Raw genomic sequence first — 21,673 nt, 5'->3', positions numbered from 1 at the left:
TCCATTTTCAAACCCTTCCTTAGAAACTTTGTGTTAGTATTTTTTGATGATATACTAATCTGCAACAAGTCTTGGAAGGATCATGTTGAACATTTTGACAAAGTGCTCAAACTATTGGAGGAGAAACAATTATATGCAAAAAGCTCCAAATGTTCCTTTGGTGTAAAAGAGGTGGAATATCTGGGTCAGATTGTATCTCATGAAGGTGTTAAGGTAGACCCCAGCAAAATTAAATCCATTAAGGAATGGAAAATCCCCACATCCATAAAGCATTTGCGAGGATTTCTAGGGTTGACAGGGTATTATCGCAACTTTGTTAAGAATTATGGGAGAATAGCAGCACCTCTAACAACATTATTGAAGAAAGATGCATTTTCATGGACTCCAAAAGCAACAAAGGCCTTTGAACATCTTAAAGAGGCAATGTGCCAAGCACTAGTCTTAGCTACACCGGACTTAACAAAAACCTTTATTGTGGAATGTGATGCTTCAAGAAATGGAATTGGTGTATGCAAGATGAAAGACCCATTGCTTTGGAAAGTTGTCCAATCAAGGGAAAGTATTTACACAAAGCTATTTATGAGAAGGAAATGTTGGCAATACTACATGCACTTAAGAAATGGCAACCCTACCTAATGCGAAGACACTTCAAGGTAAAAATTGATCATGATAGTCTTAAATACTTTTTAGAACAAAGATAATCCTTTGAAGAGCAACAAAAATGGGTCACAAATATGTTGGGTTATGACTTTGAAATAATTTACAAAAAAGAGAAGAAAAAAGTTGTGGCAGATGCACTCTCAAGAAAGGATGAAGATGTGGAAGCATTGTTGTACGCCATTTCTGTTATCCAACCAGATTGGGTAAACGAAGCAAGGGAGGAATGGAAGAATGACGAGAAGTGTCGGCACTCATTCGAAAGTTACAACAAGATCCCAGTAAATCTGATACATTTAACTGGAAAAATGATTCGTTATGGTACAAAGATCTCTTATACCTATGTAAGAATTCCCAACTCAAACAAAAGATTCTTATGGAATTGCACACTTCTCCCTTAGGAGGGCACTCAGTATTTTTAAAAACTTACCACAGGGTTAAGAAGTAATTTTTTTGGGATGGCCTTAAATTGGATATTCAAAAGTTTGTGGCGGAATGTTTGGTTTGCCAACAAAATAAAGTTGAAACAATTAAGACCTCAGGTCTATTACATCCTTTATCGATTCCAAGAGCCAACGTTGGGAGGAGGTTTCAATGGATTTTATCACAGGTTTACCCAAGTCCGACGAAAAGAGTGTCATCATGGTGGTAGTTGAAAGACTTACCAAGTATGCACACTTTTGTGCATTATCACATCCATTTAAAGGCAGTACAGTTTCTACTACATTTATGGAAACAATTCAAAAGCTACATGGAAACCCAAATATTATTGTAAGTGAGAGAGATCCCATTTTCACAAGAAATTTTTGGACATAATTATTTTCTTGTCTTGGTACTTAGTTAGCTCATAGCTCATCTTATCATCCTCAATCTGATGGGAAAGCTGAGAGAGTAAACACATGTTTGGAAGGACATCTTCGTTTCTTTGTATCTGATAAACAAACACAATGGGTCAAATGGTTTCCCCTAGCTGAATGGTGGTATAACACTTCCTTCCATACTACAGCAAAAATGACCCCATTTATGGCACTTTATGAATATCATCCACCATCCATCACATCATATTTAAGAGAAAATTCTAAGGTTCAAATAGTGGAACATCACATTGAGCATCAACAACAAGTTCTCCAACTCTTAAAGGATAACCTCGCGTTGGCGCGGAGTAGAATGAAACAATAGGAAAATGAACATCACAATGAAAGAAGTTTTGAGGTAGGTGACTGAGTATTCCTACGGCTACAACCATATAAACAAATGTCCCTCAAGCAAGCTAAGAAGGATAATAAATTATCACCAAAGTATTATGGTCCATACAAGGTGTTGCAAAATATTGGTACTATGGCATACAAATTGGAGCTTCTTCCAACGTCCCGAGTGCACCCAGTTTTCCATGTTTCATGTTTAAAGAAGGTTATAGGTGACAAGCTCCTAGTTCAAACAATATTGCCAGAACTCGACGAGGAAGGAAAAATCATATTGCAACTGAAAGCAGTGACAGAAACGAGAACTCGACAGCTACGAAATCGATTAATTTCGGAGTATCTCATCAAGTGGAAGAACTTATCCACTGAAGATTCCACATGGGAGGATGAGAATTTTATACAGAAGCATCCAGAACTACTCAAGCATTGAGGACAACGATTTTCGGAAGGAGAGGGGCATGTTAGGCCCCTATAATACTAGTGATTCCCCCATTACTATTGTCATTATATCCCTTATTGTTATTATTGTGCCCCTATTGTCCCCATATTGTTATTAGTATGCCCCATAGAAACCCACTATTGTTATTTTTGTGCCCTTATGTTATTACTGTTATGTCGGTTTGATTATATTGTGACCCCTTAGACTCCTATATATAGAAGGGAGGATTAGTCATTTGAATCATCCAAGAATTATTCATTTGTGTAATGTAAAGGAGGTTGCCCCCTCGAAGAGGCTGAATTCTAAGGCCTTGATATATCTTTTCTATCTTTTTGTGAGCTGGTTTCCTAACAGAACCATTGCATGTGACTGTCAGTGACCTAACCACCAGATGTCACCTCTGTGGTCTTTCCTTTCGGTTCCGGCAATGGTTTCACTGACGGTTCACATATCTCTGTTAACATAGCAACGGTCTCCGTTAACGCTACAGTGACGTCTAAAACTCCAATGGTTAATCATTGCCGTGTTCACATGTTATGATTTCCGCTACAATGAGAACTCCACATGGTCAACTGACTGTTAACCCAATGGCTTAACTCTGACGGTCATTCATTACAGCACGTTCACATGGCCTATCCCCTTCATTGTTCCACTGCAGTTAGGGTGACGGTTAGGCCTGTATATTTATATTTGTAATGTTTGATATGTTATTATTTATAATGTTTTTGTTTGTCAAACATATTACATATGCCCGAGGGTTGATAAAAGGGTTTTATGATGTCTAACAATGGTTTTTCAATGTAATGTAGTTTGATAGGTTTTGGAAAATAGGCATAGGTTTTTAATACCATGATTTGTAATGTATTATGGTTTAGACTTAGATTTGGTTTTGGCATTAGGTTTTGGTTTAGATGTAGATTAGGTTTTAGTACATAAATTTTATCAACCCATTTACAATCAATCATCACCAAGCGACATTTGTCGCATGATGACAAACTTGTCGACATCAAAACCCTGTGAGTGAACGACAACCCAAATCCTGCAAAGGCGAACGACAAAACACATGTCACTAACCAGATCCTGGTGGAACTGTCGATGAACACAAGTCGAAAACCAGGTACAAACCCATCTCAACGAACACCATGAAAAACCATATTACCTAAACAACCTGATTCATAACCAATACTGTTGAAGCTGACGACACTGAATTGAATTGATGATGACACTGAACACCTATGCAACTGATCTAGCGAGATCCTCTTAGATCACAATCTCAGCCCGAAAAACGGATAAACATATATTGAGGTGACGTTGATTCATTTACTTTAACGAGTTCAAAACGACAAGTACTCAACAATATTTTCAATTTTCGAGAGTCATAAAAGAGCTCAAAGATGACTCCAGGGGGGTTCCTTTTTTGTTTATTTAATGAGTCCGAAAAAGATAAAATAAAACTCCCAGAACTAGTCAATAATGATCATTGTTCACATTGAAGGCACCTGTAACTGCACAAGAAACACACCCATCACTAATATCGGAAGAAAATATTAAAATATTACGAAAATATTTGACAAAATGACTTTCAAAACTTATAAAGAGGTAAAAATAATTTCATTTTTTATCATTTTACCAAGCTGAGCTCTGAAAGTGCTTTTTGTGCCCTAATTCTCTTGATTTTCCATTGGCTGTTGCGGGAGATATAGGGTATTGTTTCACAAACCGTCTACAATAGGTAAGAGCCTCATCCCTGCTCTTCCATTTTATTACTTTTTTTATGTATTTTAAACATTGATTTTTGTGATAGAAAGGAGGATCTAAAAAATTTAGGGCGTTGGCGACCATCGCGGGTATGGCCATCGAACCAGTGATGGTCGCGCTTGAGCCTAAAGGCCCATGCGATGCCATCATACTATTTTTAAAATCAGGAACGATGGTGCTGAGGGTGGTTTTTAAAGAAATAACACTCTCTTTTAAGCAAAAAAATGATGATTTTGATCCATGAAAATAGCATTAATAAGTGTTTAAATCTTGTTTTGTAGGAGAATATGGTCTTGGAGTGGAAAGAAAGAGGCCATGAGGCCGAAGATCATCAACCAACTCAAGATCCTACATGGATAAATTCTCTGAGGGATTGTAGGCTGCTAAAATTCTTCAGGACCACAGGGTTAAGGGTTCATATGGATTTGTTTCCCTATTTGATCAGTATCTAGGATGTAGATCGAGAAATCTTCATCATAAAAGGCCAGGAACTAGAAATGGAGGAGATGGATATCTACTTCATCACAGGAGTGTCCCGATGAGGAGAAGTAGTTCAACTCTTTAGATCTCGCAAAGGAGGGGAGAGTACCAGGTGTTTAGTCCAGAGGTATTGTCCTGGTGCCGAATTAACCAATGGAGGTAAGGTGTAGATTGCGACAATCACCAACAAACTCATTATGAGAATGATTTTGTTCACTATGGCATGTGTGTCTGGCATGAAAGCCTTGCATAAGGCTTCAAAATCCCAATTCCAATATGCTCCCCCACCGTCTTCAACTGGTTTGGAGGCCTTTTGGCAAACATGAAACGTCAACTTACCAAGGGGAAGCATGGACTCCTGAAGCAATTCAGGTTCAGTTCTATACTAGTGACCTTCTTTTTGGAGCAAGTGCCCCTATTCTAGTATCAGTGGGCAAAGGTACTAGATCCTGTGTTAAGTTATGGTATGTTCTATGCTTATAACAGTTTAATTCTTTTTCTTATTATATTCCATTGATTAGGAATCACATGTACATAAAGTAAAGTGCAGATAGAACATTAAACGATCGACAGAAAACAAGCCAAGACAAGAGACACAAGATGTGGCGGCTAGCCAGGGACAAACCCCACAATGTGTGGGGAAACCCTTTGATCAAATCTTCTTTTATATTCAATAATTCAGCAGAGAGAAATAGTACAATAAATCTAATTCATATCAGCAGTAGCAAACTCTAGATCAGTAGCATCAGCATTAGCGACTTCATTATCAAACTAGGGCAGACCATATCTCACAAACCGACAGTCGGATTGACTTCATTCCACCACCAAAAGTTTTGGCTTTCAAAGGAGGTTCAGATGAACCTACAGTGCAGTTCAGATGAGGAGATCTTCTATGCCACGCAAGTAAATCTTTACTTCTGCAGTTGCAGCTTCAGTTTCAGCAGTTTCCGGCTTCAAACTAGGGCAGTCGATATCTTGAAAACCGTTCGTCGGATTGACTTCATTCCACCACCAAAAGTTGCGGCTTTCAAAGGAGGTTTAGATGAAACTATAGCGCAGTTCCAAAGAGGAGATCTTCTAGGCCACGCAAGTCAATCTTTACTTCTGCAGTTGCAACTTCAAATTCAACAGCTTCCGGCTTCACATGTGTGAGAGAGAGACCCATTTCAGCGCAGTAGAGAAGAGACTCATATCTGCGCAGTAGAGAGAGAGAGATGTGATGAGATGAGTGATTCAAAATGAGGAAAAGTCCTCTTATATTTATACACAACGTTGGTGGGTGAATAGATGCGACTGTTGGGCTTCTGATCCTACATGAGTTGTAGGTCGGCTTGATAATAATTCCATAATCAAAATAAATTCATATCTCCATGAATACTTATCGGAATTGGATGATCTTTATATCAATCCTACACCTCTCGACGAGAGGAATCTAATAAAAATATTATTAGCCATGAATAAGATGACCCACATGAAGTTTTGCCCTGGTTTCCAATTTTAACACTCCCTCTCAACCATGGAGAACTTCATCTGCAATCTGTCTATCGGTCGTTACTATTCATCCATCAAATGCACTGCCTTGTATAGCCTGACCCTTGCCCTGCTCTACTCTATTTTTCCTGTTCTGCTTTGTCTTGTTCTGCCCTGCACTGATCTGTACTGTTTTGTTTTGTTCAGCTCTACTCTTGCATTGTTCTGTTCTACTCTGCTTTTGTCCGAATTATGAAGAAGAAGAAATGATCAAGGATGTATCATACTGACTCAAAGTCAGTCTCAGAGTATGTACCACTGGTCCCAGACCAGTCTCAACCAACCCAAAGTCAGCGTCATAGTGAATACAACTCCAATGGTCCTAGACCAATATCATCCTCCACTAACTCAAAGTCAGTCTCAGAGTATGTACCGCTGATCCCAGACCAGTCTCAACCGACCCGAAGTCAGCATCATAGTATCGTACAACTCCTACCACTGGTCCCAGACCAGTATCATTGATCCCAGATCAATGGAGGTCATCCTAGCATAGGGAGTACGGTAGTTACAACGATGCGTCCATTGGTACTACTATGGTCCCTAACTTCATTTCCCTACTCATTGATCAGATGAGAGGTACTTCCCATGAGTCCCAGACTGCATGGGTAGGATGCCTCGACAGGAGAACTAATCAATCTTGTCCTCACAAGAGAACACATCAATCCTGCTACAATTGCCATGGAGAACACATCAATCCTGTTACAATTGCCATGGAGAACACATCAATCCAGGCTGCCATGGAGAACACATCAATCCAGGCCTCACAGGAGAACTAATCATCCTGCTACACAGGAGAGCGAATCATCCTATTCCACAAGAGAGCGAATCATCTTGTCCCACAAGAGAGCGAATTATCTTGTTCCAGTGTGCACCACCAGGGGAGGGTGAGTCACCCTGTGGTCGTATGTTGCTCCAGTAATAACTGCGAGCCCTCAGAGCTCCCAGAGCTCAATGTATTCAACATGCAGGACCCTTGTACAAGGGCTTCTTATCAACTCCAAGTCATTTGGGAAAATCACAGATTATATCTTTCCTCGGGGCTTTGACAAGGTGTACCAACCTGTACATCATCTTAATGCGATGGAGCCTCCTTGCTCATCAACTTACCATATCCAAGATGATGTCTATCTGCTGGAGCAATCGACGAATACGGGATTCCTCAATAATCGAATCCCACCTCTTGTTGTTATAGAGAATCACAGTGGTATCCAATGTAAATCCAAATAGCTCACTGAAGAGCTTTCACAACCAAACTACCTCACACGAGGTTATGCTAGCAACAATATATCCTGCTTCGTCGGTGCTCAAAGCCACCGACTTCTGCTTCCTGCTCATCTTGGATATCGAAGCAGATCCCAAGGTGAAACAGCACCCGGAAGTGCTCTTACGGTCCACCACACTGCCTGCCCAATTAACATCAGTATATCCAAGTAGTCTCACATCTCCGGCAGTGTATCTTAATCCATGAGAGATTGTGTCCTGAAGACATCTCAGAAGATTCCTGGCATCAATCCAGTGAGGCTCAACCAAATATGAGCTCACAATGCTAACTACAAAAAATATGTTCGGACGGAGGTTCACCAAGAACATCAATGCAAATGAGTTTTTGAAACTTAGAGGCATTTCCCAAGTCTGGTCCGACATCACTACCATATAACTTCTAAAAGTTAAGATCCTCGAGATAGTCACAGGCTTGCAGTCCATCATACCAAATCTTTCCAATATCTTTACCACATATTTCCCTTGAGATAGGAAAATTTCCTTTGGCTTCTGCCATACTTCAAGTCCTAGGAAGCAGCGCATCAGTCCTAGGTCTTTCATTTCAAATTCAGAGGCCAGATCCCTCTTACATTTGTGAATGAGAGGGTCTGCACCTGTTAGAAAGAGGTCATCCACATATAACACCAGTATGAGAGGCTTGTCATCTTCAACCTTAAAGTAAAGGTTAGGATCGGCTTCACTCCTAGTGAATCCCAGCTTCATCAAGTAGCTATCGATCCTCTCATACCATGCTCGGGGTGCTTGCTTCAGCCCATAGAGAGCTTTCTTCAACCTGCATACATGAGATTTTCGATCATAAATCTCAAATCCTTCGGGTTGCTCCACGTATACCTCTTCTTTGATCGAGCCATGCAAGAACGCAGTCTTGACATCCATCTGATGTAGGTTCCATCCTTGTGAAGCCATAAGGGATATGATCAGGCGGATGGTCGTATATCTGGCAATAGGTGCAAATATCATAGTCTATACCTTCCTTCTTGGAGAAACCACGAGCAACAAAACGAGCCTTGTGCTTTTCCGTACTTCCATATGCTGCATGCTTTATCTTGTAAAGCCATTTTGAAGTAACAATTGTCTTATCCAGGGTCTAGGAACTACTTCCCAGACATCATTCTCCATGATAGACTCATATTCTATGGTCATAGCATCCTTCCATAGTTAATGCTTGATGACATCTGAGAATGATGAAGGTTCATTTTGTATGATCGTGCTCATGATGGTCAGGTATCCTTGATACCTATTAAGTTTCTTACTTTGACAGAAGGTTCCTCAGGGTGCAGCATGTCCTTTAGCATCATCAAGTATCCCCCTAAGCCATGAAGGCCTCTTCCTAGAAGAGGAAGGCTCATGTGGATGAGAATCTATCAGATCCATGGGTTCTTCTACATCAGGCATTGATTCATCATCCTTTTCTTTCGGTTCCCTGGTGTTGGCTTCTTGAGAGCTCCTCAAAGTCAAAAGATTGTTCACCTTGCGGTGAACTTTTCTTTAGGAGTCTTGGAACCCAATGCTTGATGAGGGAATCAATTTTGTACATATACGACGGTGATTATAGTTTCAGCCCATAGAAACATCAGAAGTCTTTGATCATGTAGCATGGCCCAGACAGCTTCCATCATCGTGCGGTTCTTCCTTCCCACCACACCATTCTGCAAAGGAGTATGTGGCGTAGTAGTCTCCCTCTTAATGCCAACCTCAAGTATGCCTGAGTGAACCAATTGTAATATATCAGAGGTCTTGCTTTGGCTTGAGGGGAATGGTCCCCTTTTGAGCTTTCCTTCAGCACATCCTGGACATACACCTTCATTCTCTTGCCATCGCTGAAGGTTACCTTGTAGCCTTTGTCTTCCGTTCCCGAGATGGACACTAGGATCTTTTTGAGGTCAGGTGCATTTAATACATCCTGGAATTTCTGGCCTTCTTGAATGCTTGTCCTATTCCTTGATTCCCAGCTCTCCTCTTACCTTTGCTGTTGAATTTTTCATTCCTTTGATTGCCATCAAAGGGATTTTGATCATCGTCCTAGAGTGAGTCCTTTCTATCAGGGCACTCCCTTGCATAGTGACTTGCTTTATCGCAAATGTAACATCGTCATTTTCTTCTAGCCTTAGGTCCAGCCTTTCCTTTTGATTTAGTCCTGGAATTATTTCTTTTCTTTGCATGAAAAGAAAAGGCAGCATGAGGACCTTTAGGCATGGGCATTTCTTACACTTCTTCCCTTGTTTCTTCTTGAATGCATCTAGCCATTAATTCCTCGAAACTAGGAATTACATTATTGTTCAGAAGAGTAGTCCTGAATACATACCATTCAGATGGTAATCCTCCGAGAGTTGTGAGTGCCATTTCTCTGTCAGTAATAGTTTCCCCAATAGATAGGAGATCGTTCTTGATCTCAGTGATCTTTAAGAAGTATGCTTGCATACTTTCATCTTTACCCTTCTTGATTTCCCTCAACTTATTTCTAAGAAACAAAACTTGATTTGCATCATTAACTTTAAATAAACTCACCAGTCTATCGTAGATTTCCTTGGAGGTGTCTAGATCAGAGATGTAGGCCACCAAGCGCTTGTCGATAGAGTCCTAGATGATCTTCTTTGTTTTGACTTCTCCATTTTTTCATTTGTTCCAGGCAGCAGCGGATGCATTTGATGGAGACTCAACAATATTGCCTCTCACATGGTCCAGCACTCCTTGATCTTCAAGGGTTAGATCGATAGACATCTTCCATCCGTGATAGTCAGCTTTCTCACGGAGCTTGTCTTCGGCAGGAAAGAGTGTTGAGGACCCCATAGTTCTTTTAGGATAGCCTTGCCAATATTCTTTTCAATGATTGCTCTTGCTCTTGCTCGGGCTTTGTCTTCACCTCAGCTCTGATACCATGTTAAGTTATGGTATGTTCTATGCTTATAACAGTTTACTTCTTTTTCTTATTATATTCCACCGATTAGCAATCACATGTACATAAAGTAAAGTGCAGATAGAACATTAAACGATCGACAGAAAACAAGCCAAGACAAGAGACACAAGATGTGGCGGCTAGCCAGGGACAAACCCCACAATGTGTGGGGAAACCCTTTGATCAAATCTTCTTTTATCTTCAATAATTCAGCAGAGAGAAATAGTACAATAAATCTGATTCATATCAGCAGTAGCAAACCCTAGATCAGTAGCATCAACATTAGTGGCTTCATTATCAAACTAGGGCAGACCATATCTCACAAACCGACAGTCGGATTGACTTCATTCCACCACCAAAAGTTTCAGCTTTCAAAGGAGGTTCAGATGAACCTACAGCACAATTCATATGAGGAGATATTCTAGGCCACGCAAGTCAATCTTTACTTCTGCAGTTGTAGCTTCAGTTTCAGCAGTTTCCGGCTTCAAACTAGGGCAGTCGATATCTTGCAAACCGTTCGTCGGATTGACTTCATTCCACCACCAAAAGTTGTGGCTTTCAAAGGAGGTTCAGATGAACCTATAGCTCAGTTCCAAAGAGGATATCTTCTAGGCCACGCAAGTCAATCTTTACTTCTGCAGTTGCAGCTTCAATTTCAACAGCTTCCGGCTTCACATGTGTGAGAGAGAGAGACCCATTTCAGCGCAGTAGAGAAGAGACTCATATATACGCAGTAGAGAGAGAGAGATGTGATGAGATGAGTGAGTCGAAATGAGGAAAATTCCTCTTATATTTATACACAACGTTGGTGGGTGAATAGATGCGACTGTTGGGCTTCTGAGCCTACATGAGTTGTAGGTCGGCTTGATAATAATTCCATAATCAAAATAAATTCATATCTCCATGAATACTTATCGGAATTGGATGATCTTTATATCAATCCTACACCTCTCAATGAGAGGAATCTAATAAAAATATTATTAGCCATGAATAAGATGACCCACATGAATTTTTTCCCTGGCTGCCAATTTTAACATTTGCCCCCCAAGATCTAAGACTCGTGAGATGGAAGCCAACTCATGCCTCGAGGAGGCACGAGTCAACATATGCACTATCCACCATAGTTCTTTGCTTAGCTTGAACACCTTCTACGCATGGTAGATGACTACGCTTATGCTGGCACAAATTTTGGGTGGGATCCAGATCTACCTCTGCCACCAGGCAAACAGTGGACCGATGCAGGTAAGAACTTGTTTTTTGGATTTTTTTAAAGTTTTATGATTTTTTGTAAAAATGTAAACTGATACTCAATTTATGATAATTGTGCATATGTGGGACCAAAGAGACCACCAAGAATGTCGCCAATAGCACGGTGTGCTGCTCATATGATAGTGGGTGCGAACTATGAAGAAGGGGCTAACCCCTTAGCCGATGGAGCGCAATCTGGAGGCAATAACTCAACGAGTTCTAGATTATGCCACTATCAATGATGTTCCACTGCGTTGGCAGAGACATACTACGGGAGTCTCTGCGAGACTGTGTCGGCAGCTAGGCTGAGTGATCAGGGTGGTATCGTGCTATCATGAGCATTGTGCAGTTTGATATTTTATCTAGTCTTTTACACATTTTGTAGGCTTTGTGATCCAAATGGATACTAGAAAACCCTCTAAGTCTTCAAAGTCTTCTAAAGATCAAAACTATCGCAAAAGAAGAACTCTTAGAAATAGTGGAAAACACTATCGAAAGCCAAAAAAATGGAGAAAACAGTGAAATAAGGCCTATCTGAGGCTTAAAACAACTTTGCACAGGAGCCATCGGATCTAGCCGATCAACGATCCAGATCCGATCGGCATATCACAATCGGCAAACGGAGGCAGAGCTTATCAGAGATGACCATATAAATGTTGCGATAGCAATTAGCGGGGTAGACGAGGACTGTCAATCAAGTGTGGAGATCGACGACCCAGGTTAACTCACGATACTGCAATCGGTGATTACAGAGGAGCGCTTACAAACGGCCCAGGGATCGACGATATGCAATTGCGATATCGCAATATTGCATCAGAGCTATGCAAAGGAGTGGGGCTGATGATAACTATGACTGCAATAAACCAAACCCGATAAAATTATGAATGATAATTGATATATTTTGAGATCTGGAAAACAGGGTTTTCCTTTGTATTTCGTGTTTTCGTTAAATAAACGAAATAAAAAAAATAAAGCACTGATGCAATGAAACCGGACCCGAAAGGGTTTATTAATGTTGTTGTATATTATTTCAAGTTCGATATGAGCCATTTTGCCGAATTTTCATGTTTTAATGTATTTTTAAATACAAAGGGAAATCACGAAACAAGCAAGATTTCGGGCAGGCTGTAGGCGATAAGTGGTTTTGGTTGGGCTCCACCCGAGCCCATACACTGGTTGCCACATGTCCAGGAGCCGGAGAGAAAAAACAACCCTTTCAGGGGGTTAGCCCCCATACGCAAGAGCCGCCCAAAATAAACCTCAGTCGTTGGATCTAGATCTCTCAGATCAACAGTGGAGACGCGATAAGCGATATAAAGGCCGACCCAATAGGAGTTATAAGGCGGAATTTATAGTATTTCAAATCTGATAAATGAAAAATTGGTTGAATTTAGCAGTTTTACGTGTATTTCTCTGTGTAAATAGAGAACGACCATTTTTGGGATTTCAAAGGCATCGATGGTCCATTTCGTTACAGAAAAGGTGGCCACCATCCCTGAAGACGTATAACAATGATTGCTAACACTCAGAGGGGAATTCGGACGGACAGAGGCTGGGAGCTAGAGAGCCCGAGAATGGGAAATGAACAGATAGTGATGATTGGCTTTAAAGCCACATAAGACAGAAGACAGAGACAGGTAGTGCTAAGACAGAGAGCAAACAGACACAGAGAGTCAGCGAGGAGAATTTGTGTACTCAGAAAGACTTGGGGGATCCAAGTAAAGCCTTTTTGTTTTGTATCTGTTGTGTGAGACTCAAATTGAGCTCACTTTTGTAAAACTCTGTTTTCAAAGACATAATAAAGAGGTCACTGCTGAAGGCTGGACCAGGAGACGTAGCCCAGGAGTGTTGGGTGAACTCCATATTAAACTTGCTATGTTTATGTGTGTTTGTCTATTATGTTTCTTTAACTGCTTCATTGTCTATGTATTTCACAATCTTATCGATCCATTGCACAAAGTAACATAGGCAGGTCCACGCACATGAGTTTGTAATACCTTAATAATTTTTTGTTATGCTCTTAACCTGCAAAGTAATACCGAACATAGAATATGCGAAGAAAAGATACCCAGAACACAGAATATGCGAAGAAAATATACCCAGAACACAGAATAGCAATGATTTTATTACTCAGAGAGAAATGTTCACAGGCCTCTTCGAGGGGGCAACCTCCAATAGAGCAGAGCTCGATTACAAAACAAGACACGACACTCCTCGCAGGGAGTCTCTATCCTTTATATATGACTCATACATGCAATACCACGGGCCAATACCGTGGGTTTTATTAATACCATCTATCTAATACTACTGCCCATTTACCATCTATCTAATATTACCGCCCATTTGCAACTAACTGTGGTCCCATCATTAATTGTGGGTTAACCACTTACAAATATTAATATGGGCTTTATTGACTCTTGACTATGACGTGATCCCATGACATAAATAAGGGGGTTAGGGTGGGACCCTAACATGCCCTCCCCCTTAAGATTAGCCTTGTCCTCAAGGCTGAAGTTGCAGAAACTGCTGAAGAATAGTGGTTGGTTCCCAAGTTGCATCTTCCGGAGAGGTGTCTTTCCATATGACGAGGACCTCCTTAATCATGTGGCCGCGCAGGTGCTTGTCTCGTGTGTCTAGAACCTGTTCAGGTTGAAGCCAGATTGACCCTTCTTCGTCCAATTCAGGTATACTGGTTTGAACTCGGCAATTGTTCCCAATCACTTTCTTGAGGCACGATACATGGAAAACTGGGTGGATTTTTGTTGTAGGTGGCAAAGCCAACTTGTAAGCCACTTCTCCAATGCGCTGAAGTACTTGGTATGGTCCGTAGAATTTTGGAGAGAGCTTTTGACAACCCTTGTCTTTGAGTGATGTTTGCTTATATGGTTGCAGCCTCAAAAATACCTAATCCCCTTCTTGAAATTGGCGCTCTGAGCGATGTTGGTCAGCCTGTTGCTTCATACGGTTCTGAGCTTGATGAAGATTCTCGCGCAGATGGGCGAGCATGGTTGCGCGGTGTTGTAGGAGTTGATCCACGACTTGTACTTTGGAGCACCCCATGAGATAAGAAGTAGGGGAAGGCGGAAGTTGACCATAGACTGCTTCATAGGGAGTCATTTTGGTGGTGGCATGATAGTTGGTGTTATACCACCATTCCACCAGAGGTAACCACTGTACCCAGAGGTGTTGCTTTTCTGAAGTGAAACACCTAAGGTAGGTTTCTAGACATTTGTTGACGGCTTCGGTTTGACCATCTTTTTGCGGATGATATGAAGTACTGAGTTTGAGTTGAGTGCCTTGTATTCTGAAGAGCTCCTGCCAAAAATTACTGGTGAAGATTGGGTCGCGGTCGGACACAATAGAAGTGGGCATGCCATGCAATTTGAAGATCTGATCCATGAAAGTTTGAGCAACCAAAGTTGGTGTAAATGGTTTGGGTAGGGCGCAGAAATAAGCATACTTCGACAGTCGGTCCACAACCACCATGATGACTGACTTGTTCCCAGACTTTGGAAGACCTGTAATGAAATCCATGGAGACCTCCGTCCAAATTGACGCCGGAATGGGCAATGGTTGTAATGTGCCTGGTGTGTTGACGGTTTCCCCTTTGTGGCATTGACAGACGTCACATTCTGCTACGAAAGTAAGGATGTCCTGTTTCATGCCGGTCCAAAAAAATGATCTTCTGGTGCGAGCATACGTCTTCTGAAAGCCCGAATGTCCTGCAATGGGAGATGAGTGCAATTCTGCCAAAATGTGACTTTTGAGGGTGGATGTTGGTGATATTACAACTCTGTCCTTGTAGCGAAGAATATCATTCTGCCACGAGTAGCCCTTGCTGGAATTAGGATCTACCTGCAATTGAGAAATGAGTTGGGAGAGCCCTGGATGTGAAAACCATTCCCTGCGAGCCTCTTCAATCCAGTCTGGAATGGGGAGGGAAATTGCGAGCAGAGTACTTTCCTCCTCAAATTGGCGCGACAATGCATCTGCTACACTGTTGTCTTTCCCTTTCTTGTAAATGATCTCATAATCATATCCCAGCATTTTGGATAACCATTTATTTTGTTGTGGGGAAGATAGGCGTTGCTCCAAAAAATATTTAAGACTGTGATGATCTGTGCGGATTTGGAAATGTCACCCCAACAAGTAAGGTCGCCAGGTCTCGACTGCATGTAAGATGGCCATCATTTCCTTCTCGTAGGTAGATTGGCCCAGATTCCTCCCACTTAGTTGTTGGCTGGTGAAGGCCAATGGTCGCCCTTCCTGCATTAAGACCGCTCCAATACCTGTTCCCGAAGCATCACATTCAATGACAAATGATTTGGTGAAGTCTGGTAGTGCTAAGACGGGAGTGGAACACATGGCGGTTTTGAGAGCGGTAAATGCCTGTTGTGCTTCCTCGTTCCAGAAGAAGGAATTTTTCTTTAGGAGTTGCGTTAGGGGCTTCGCTATGCGGCCATAGTTGCGGACAAATTTACGATAATAGCCTGTGAGACCCAAAAATCCTCTCAAGCTTTTCAAGGTCTTAGGTTGAGGCCATTCTTGCATTGCCTGGATCTTTTTGGGGTCCACCTTGACACCTTCACGCCCCACAATGTGGCCCAAATACTCAACTTCTTCCATGCCAAATGAACACTTAGACATCTTGACAAATAATTTATGCGTGCGGAGCAGTTGCAAGAGTAGATCTACATGCTGAAGATGTGCCGCCCAAGTGCCACTATAGATGAGGATGTCATCGAAGAAGACAAGGACAAATTTTTTGAGATATGGTTTGAGGAGGTGATTCATAAGGCTCTGAAAAGTAGAGGGGGCATTACAGAGACCAAATGGCATGACCAGGAACTCATAATGACCTTCATGAGTTCTGAAAGCCGTCTTAGGAATGTCGACTTCCTTCATGCGAATTTGGTGGTAGCCTGAGCGAAGATCCAACTTAGTGAAGAATTGAGCCCCATTGAGTTCGTCCAGCAAATCGTCAACCACCGGGATGGGAAATTTATCTTTGACTGTTAACTTATTGAGGGCCCTGAAGTCGGGACACATCCGCCACTCCCCATCTTTCTTGAGGACCATGACCACTGGGGATGACTAAGGACTAATGCTGGGACGAATGACACCTGCTTCCAACAATTCCTTGATGATTTTTTCTATTTCATTCTTTTGGGTGAACGGATATCTGTATGGCCGCACATTTGGGGGTTGGGCCCCTGGAACCAATGTGATGCTATGATCATGTTCCCCTCGCAAGGGTGGAAGCTCATGAGGCTTGTCAAAGGCCGTCCGATGTTTATTTAAAATCTGTTTCATCTCAGGATGAATTGGCAGAGACAGGGTGTCGACTACCTGGATGGAATTAAATTGAGCTACCACTCCATGATGGCCCTTTTTTAACAATTTTTCCATCCTATGCGAGCTGATGATAGAGGGGGCTCCTGCCTGTAGTCCACGGAGGGTATGTGTGGAGTTGTTCTGCTTAAAACTCATATATAACTCCTGGAAATCCATTGTGATTGGCCCAAGAGTGCGGAGCCATTCCGTGCCTAGGACAATGTCGCACCCCCCCATGTGTACTGCAAACATGTGGGTTTTCAATTGATAATCCCCCATTTGAAGTTTGACATTTTCACAGCGACCTTCACATTTCATTGTGCCCCCATCTGCAATCTGGACTTGGAAGTTAGAAACTGCCCTGACGAAACAATGTGCTGCTTCAACGATCTTTTGATGGATGAAATTATGGGTACTTCCACTATCAATCAAGACTACTACTGGGCGATGTTTAAGAAAACCCCTGATTTTGAGAGTTTGAGGGGAAGAAATTCCTGCGAATGCATTTATCGAAATAATTGGTTCATCAGATACAATCTCCTTTTGGTTATCTTCTTCGATCGCCTCCGGTTCCTCAAGTGGTGGATCTTCCTCGGTGGAGCTGTAGTCAGTGGCATCTATTTGAAAAAACTTGGGCTCTTTGCATTTATGACCCGGGGAATATTTTTCATCACAGTAGTAACATAGTCCTTGCTTCCTTCTTTCGGCCATTTCCGCAGGTGACACCTTTTGAATCTTAAGTGTCTGAGTCGTATTGGGAGCCTGTGAGGGACGACCTTTAGCGGGGAAGTTGGGGCGGCTGGATTGGGCTGTTAATGCACGTTCCACCTTACGAGCTACCTGGCAAGCCTCTGTCCATGTGGGAGGGTGGTGGAGTAGAACCTGAGCTTTGATGGCTTCTTTAAGACCGCTGATAAAGCATTCCATGTAGAACTCATCTGTGAGACCCCTAGTGCGGAAGGCTAAGGCTTCAAAAGCAGTAATATATTCCTCCACTGTACCCGTCTGTCGGAGCTTAGTGAGAGGCCCCAAAAAAGAGTCTTCCTGTTCAAAGCGACTTCGAAGAGCTTTGGCAAATTGGGCCCAATTCTGAAAATGTCCATTGCAACGCTGATGCCATTCCTTCCATTGCCATCGTTCATTGTCCAAGTACATGGTGCCCACCATAAGCTTAGTCCCCTCATCTATGATAGGATTCAATTGGAAATACTGCTCCATTTGTGCTAGCCATGCAGACGTGTGAGAACCGTCAAATTTATGCATATCCAACTTGGGAGGTCGCTGATTGGGTGGTGGATGGGTGTGCCAGACGTGATGAGAGTGGCTAGACTCACCCTCATGGTATTCATGTCCATTATACGCCTCCTCGTGGGCTGGCTCCTTGCCCTTTGGGAGTGCATCATGTATCTGGAGACTTATTCCTTTAAGCTCAAGTTCGATATTCTTCACCGCAGTTTGGAGGGAGTTCACATGGTCTTCAATTTTGTCTATCCTTTCATTGGCCATCGCTTGAGCGCGAGTTTCTACTATACACCAACCTGATGAAAAATTGGGACTGCCTAAAAAATTTTTACTAAGAAATTGAATGGTACCACCTTTCTCAGCTCGTCGTCCTAATTCTGATGGGCTAGGTCACCAATAAGCGCCCCGGAAGATCTCAGACTCTTTTTTTTTTTTTTGGAAAACTCCTAACGGAGTTTTACTCCTTCCTGATCAATACTGCAGTTGCCAAATCCTCAGAATGTCAATGCCGCCAAAAGTCCTGCAAAAATTATATCCAGGGACAGGAACCCTTCACAACTACTCCGATCTGGTGGATCTGAGAGATCTGAATGGTGGAACAACTGCTGCTGCTGATCTGATGGAGCTGCGGGACTGATGTCGGCTGCTGTTGCACTTGCTGATCTGGAATAGGTGATGTGTGATCCCCCGATAGAAAGGGAACTATGGTCTTGAGGAGTGTCAGGTGCTACAGATCGCAATATACATAAGGGTCTGATAGTAGTACTCGGCCCAATGTTTCAGGGCTCTAACTAAGGAGGATCGACCGTACCCTTAGCCGTACAGCCCGACTACCCTATCGTACGGGCGAGTAATCTCTCCGAGTGCTGTTCTCGGTGTACTGTAGCCACAAGACGGCCGAAGTTTTATCTATGGCGAGGCTTCAAGGGAGCTAGGGGGCTTCCTATATACCCATAGGGTACGTGGAAGACAGTCCGTGCGCGGTTCTGTCTAATGCACTACTACTCGAAGGGGTACCCACATGGGTTACAAGGGAGTCCAACAGACGTGACCACCTCTTGTATTTCCTGCATGCATGCCTCCCCAAATCCGCAGGTTTATGCGCTTAACGACAGATCCCGTGGTTTAAAGACGCCGGAACACGTCTCTAGCCAAAAAAAAATTTGCTAAAATTTGGAGATCCCACCGAGCCCTGGAAAGTGCTCTGATACCACTTGTTATGCTCTTAACCTGCAAAGTAATACCGAACATAGAATATGTGAAGAAAAGATACCCAAAACACAGAATATGTGAAGAAAATATACCCAGAACACAGAATAGCAATGATTTTATTACTCAGAGAGAAATGTTCACAGGCCTCTTCGAGGGGGCAACCTCCAATAGAGCAGAGCTCGATTACAAAACAAGACACGACACTCCTCGCAGGGAGTCTCTATCCTTTATATATGACTCATACATGCAATACCATGGGCCAATACCGTGGGTTTTATTAATACCATCTATCTAATACTACCGCCCATTTACCATCTATCTAATATTACCGCCCATTTGCAACTAACTGTGGTCCCGTCATTAATTGTGGGTTAACCACTTACAAATATTAATATGGGCTTTATTGACTCTTGACTATGACATGATCCCATGACATAAATAAGGGGGTTAGGGTGGGACCCTAACATTGTTTAAGATCTCATTATCAGATAAAGTGGTATCATAGCTTTAGGTTTGCTAAGGTTAGACAAGCTTGTGTTGGATTGTTGAATGCTAACTAGGTCAAAGATGAAATTAGGAGAAGGAGAACTGGTTGAGGCTAACCCAGAAATTGGAAGAGTCTATCCTAGGAGGAAAATGGTAGAACAAGTCTCATCGGAATCAGACTCTCAGTTCATGGACATTTTCATGACCATGAGAGCCATGGTGGAAGAGATGTATCGAGAATTTAAGAAAGGTCGAGGTGAAAGTACTTCAACCTCCAAACAAGACAAAGGAACAGAGGAACCTCTTCTAGATGGACATTCAGAAGGAAAAGGGAAAATGGAAGAGCCTCCTCTATCAACACCTCCTTCTAGCCCTAAAAATAAAAAGAGGAAAACATCTTTGATTAAATTAGATGTAAAATTTGATTTGCCAATATATGATGGAGAATTAAATGCAAAAAAGCTAGATAGCTGGATTAGATAGATTGATGTATATTGCAGGGTGTAGAACATCAATTTAGGAAGAAGAAAGATTCAGCTGGACAGCCTTCACCTTGGAGGAACTAGCCTAGTGTGGTGGGAAGGCAGGACACAAGCTGATTTGAAGAAGCATGGTAAAATTCTTTCTACCTGGAGTGAATTTGTTTCTACCACTAAAAAACAATTCTATCCACTAGCTTATATGTAGCAAGCAATGATGAGTTGGCAAACTCTTTGCCAATTAAAGGGGAAAAGTGTACAAAGCTATACCCAGGAATTTAGAAAAAGAGCTTTAATTCTAGGCATTTCTCTATACTCACCTGAAACTTTGTTGAAGTATATAGGTGGTCTACATAGCTATTTGAGGCACACCATTCTCATGTTTAACCCTACTAGCATAGATGAGGTATCAGTTCAAGCTACACATCTAGAGGCTAGAGGCAAGAATGTGAACCCAGAGATTGGGGGATCATCAAGACCCACTGCAATCAAGAACAAGGAAAAGAAGAAGAAAAAATGGAAGGGGAGGAAGACAAACACTGTACAGAAAGACAAACCTTCATGCACTCATTGTAAGAAGGATGTACATGATGATGAACACTGCTGGTCTTTGCATCCAGAGCTGAAACCCAAGAAGTTCGATGGTAAGAAGAAGAAGATTGTTGCTGCTATTCAGAAAGATTTGGGTTCGGACTCAAGTGATGAAACAACAGTCATAGCCACAGGTATAAAAGGTAAAAATTCTGAAGCATCTACAAATAATTCTACACAATCTATTGATAATGAAGATAATGAGAGGAAAAGGCATGAGCTTTTTCATATTAGAGTTATTTCCAAGCATCAAAAGATTGATACTTTATTTGATAGTGGTTCACAAGTAAACTTGATTTCTGAAACAATTGTAAAGAATTTGGGCTTACTAACAACACCTCACAAGAAGCCATATCCATTAGGTTGGGTATGTGATAAAGCAAAGCTACAAGTGATTAGACAATGTAATCTTAGGTTTGATATTGGGTCAACTTTTGTAGATGAGGTTGAGTTAGATATAGTTCCCTTGGATATATGTGGTATTGTTTTAGGAAGTCCTTACTTGTATGATAGAAAATCCATTTTCTATAGAACTGAAAATAAGTATCCACTCACAAAAGATGGAATAGAATATATTGTCAGAGCCCATCAGCTCAAAAATAACTACACTCTTATAAACTCAGGGCAGATGAAAAGAATTGTAAATTCATGCAAGAAATTTTTACTAATGGTTGTAAAGGAAAGGACCCCTGATAAAACCAATGCATTTGAAGGCTGTGATGCTAAACAGAAAGCTGATTTAGAAAAAGTTGTTTCAAAATATGATATCCTATTTCAAGAACCTAAAGGTCTGCCACCCAAAAGGGAAATAGTACATGATATTCATTTGCAGCAAGAT

Source organism: Pinus tabuliformis, chromosome 1_2 (assembly GCF_031772625.1).
Source record: "Pinus tabuliformis cultivar Carrire ecotype Pingquan chromosome 1_2, CPIR1, whole genome shotgun sequence".
In the NCBI taxonomy this organism is placed as follows: Eukaryota; Viridiplantae; Streptophyta; class Pinopsida; order Pinales; family Pinaceae; genus Pinus; species Pinus tabuliformis.
The sequence above is the reverse complement of the archived record's forward strand: the minus strand, read 5'-3'. Positions refer to the sequence as shown.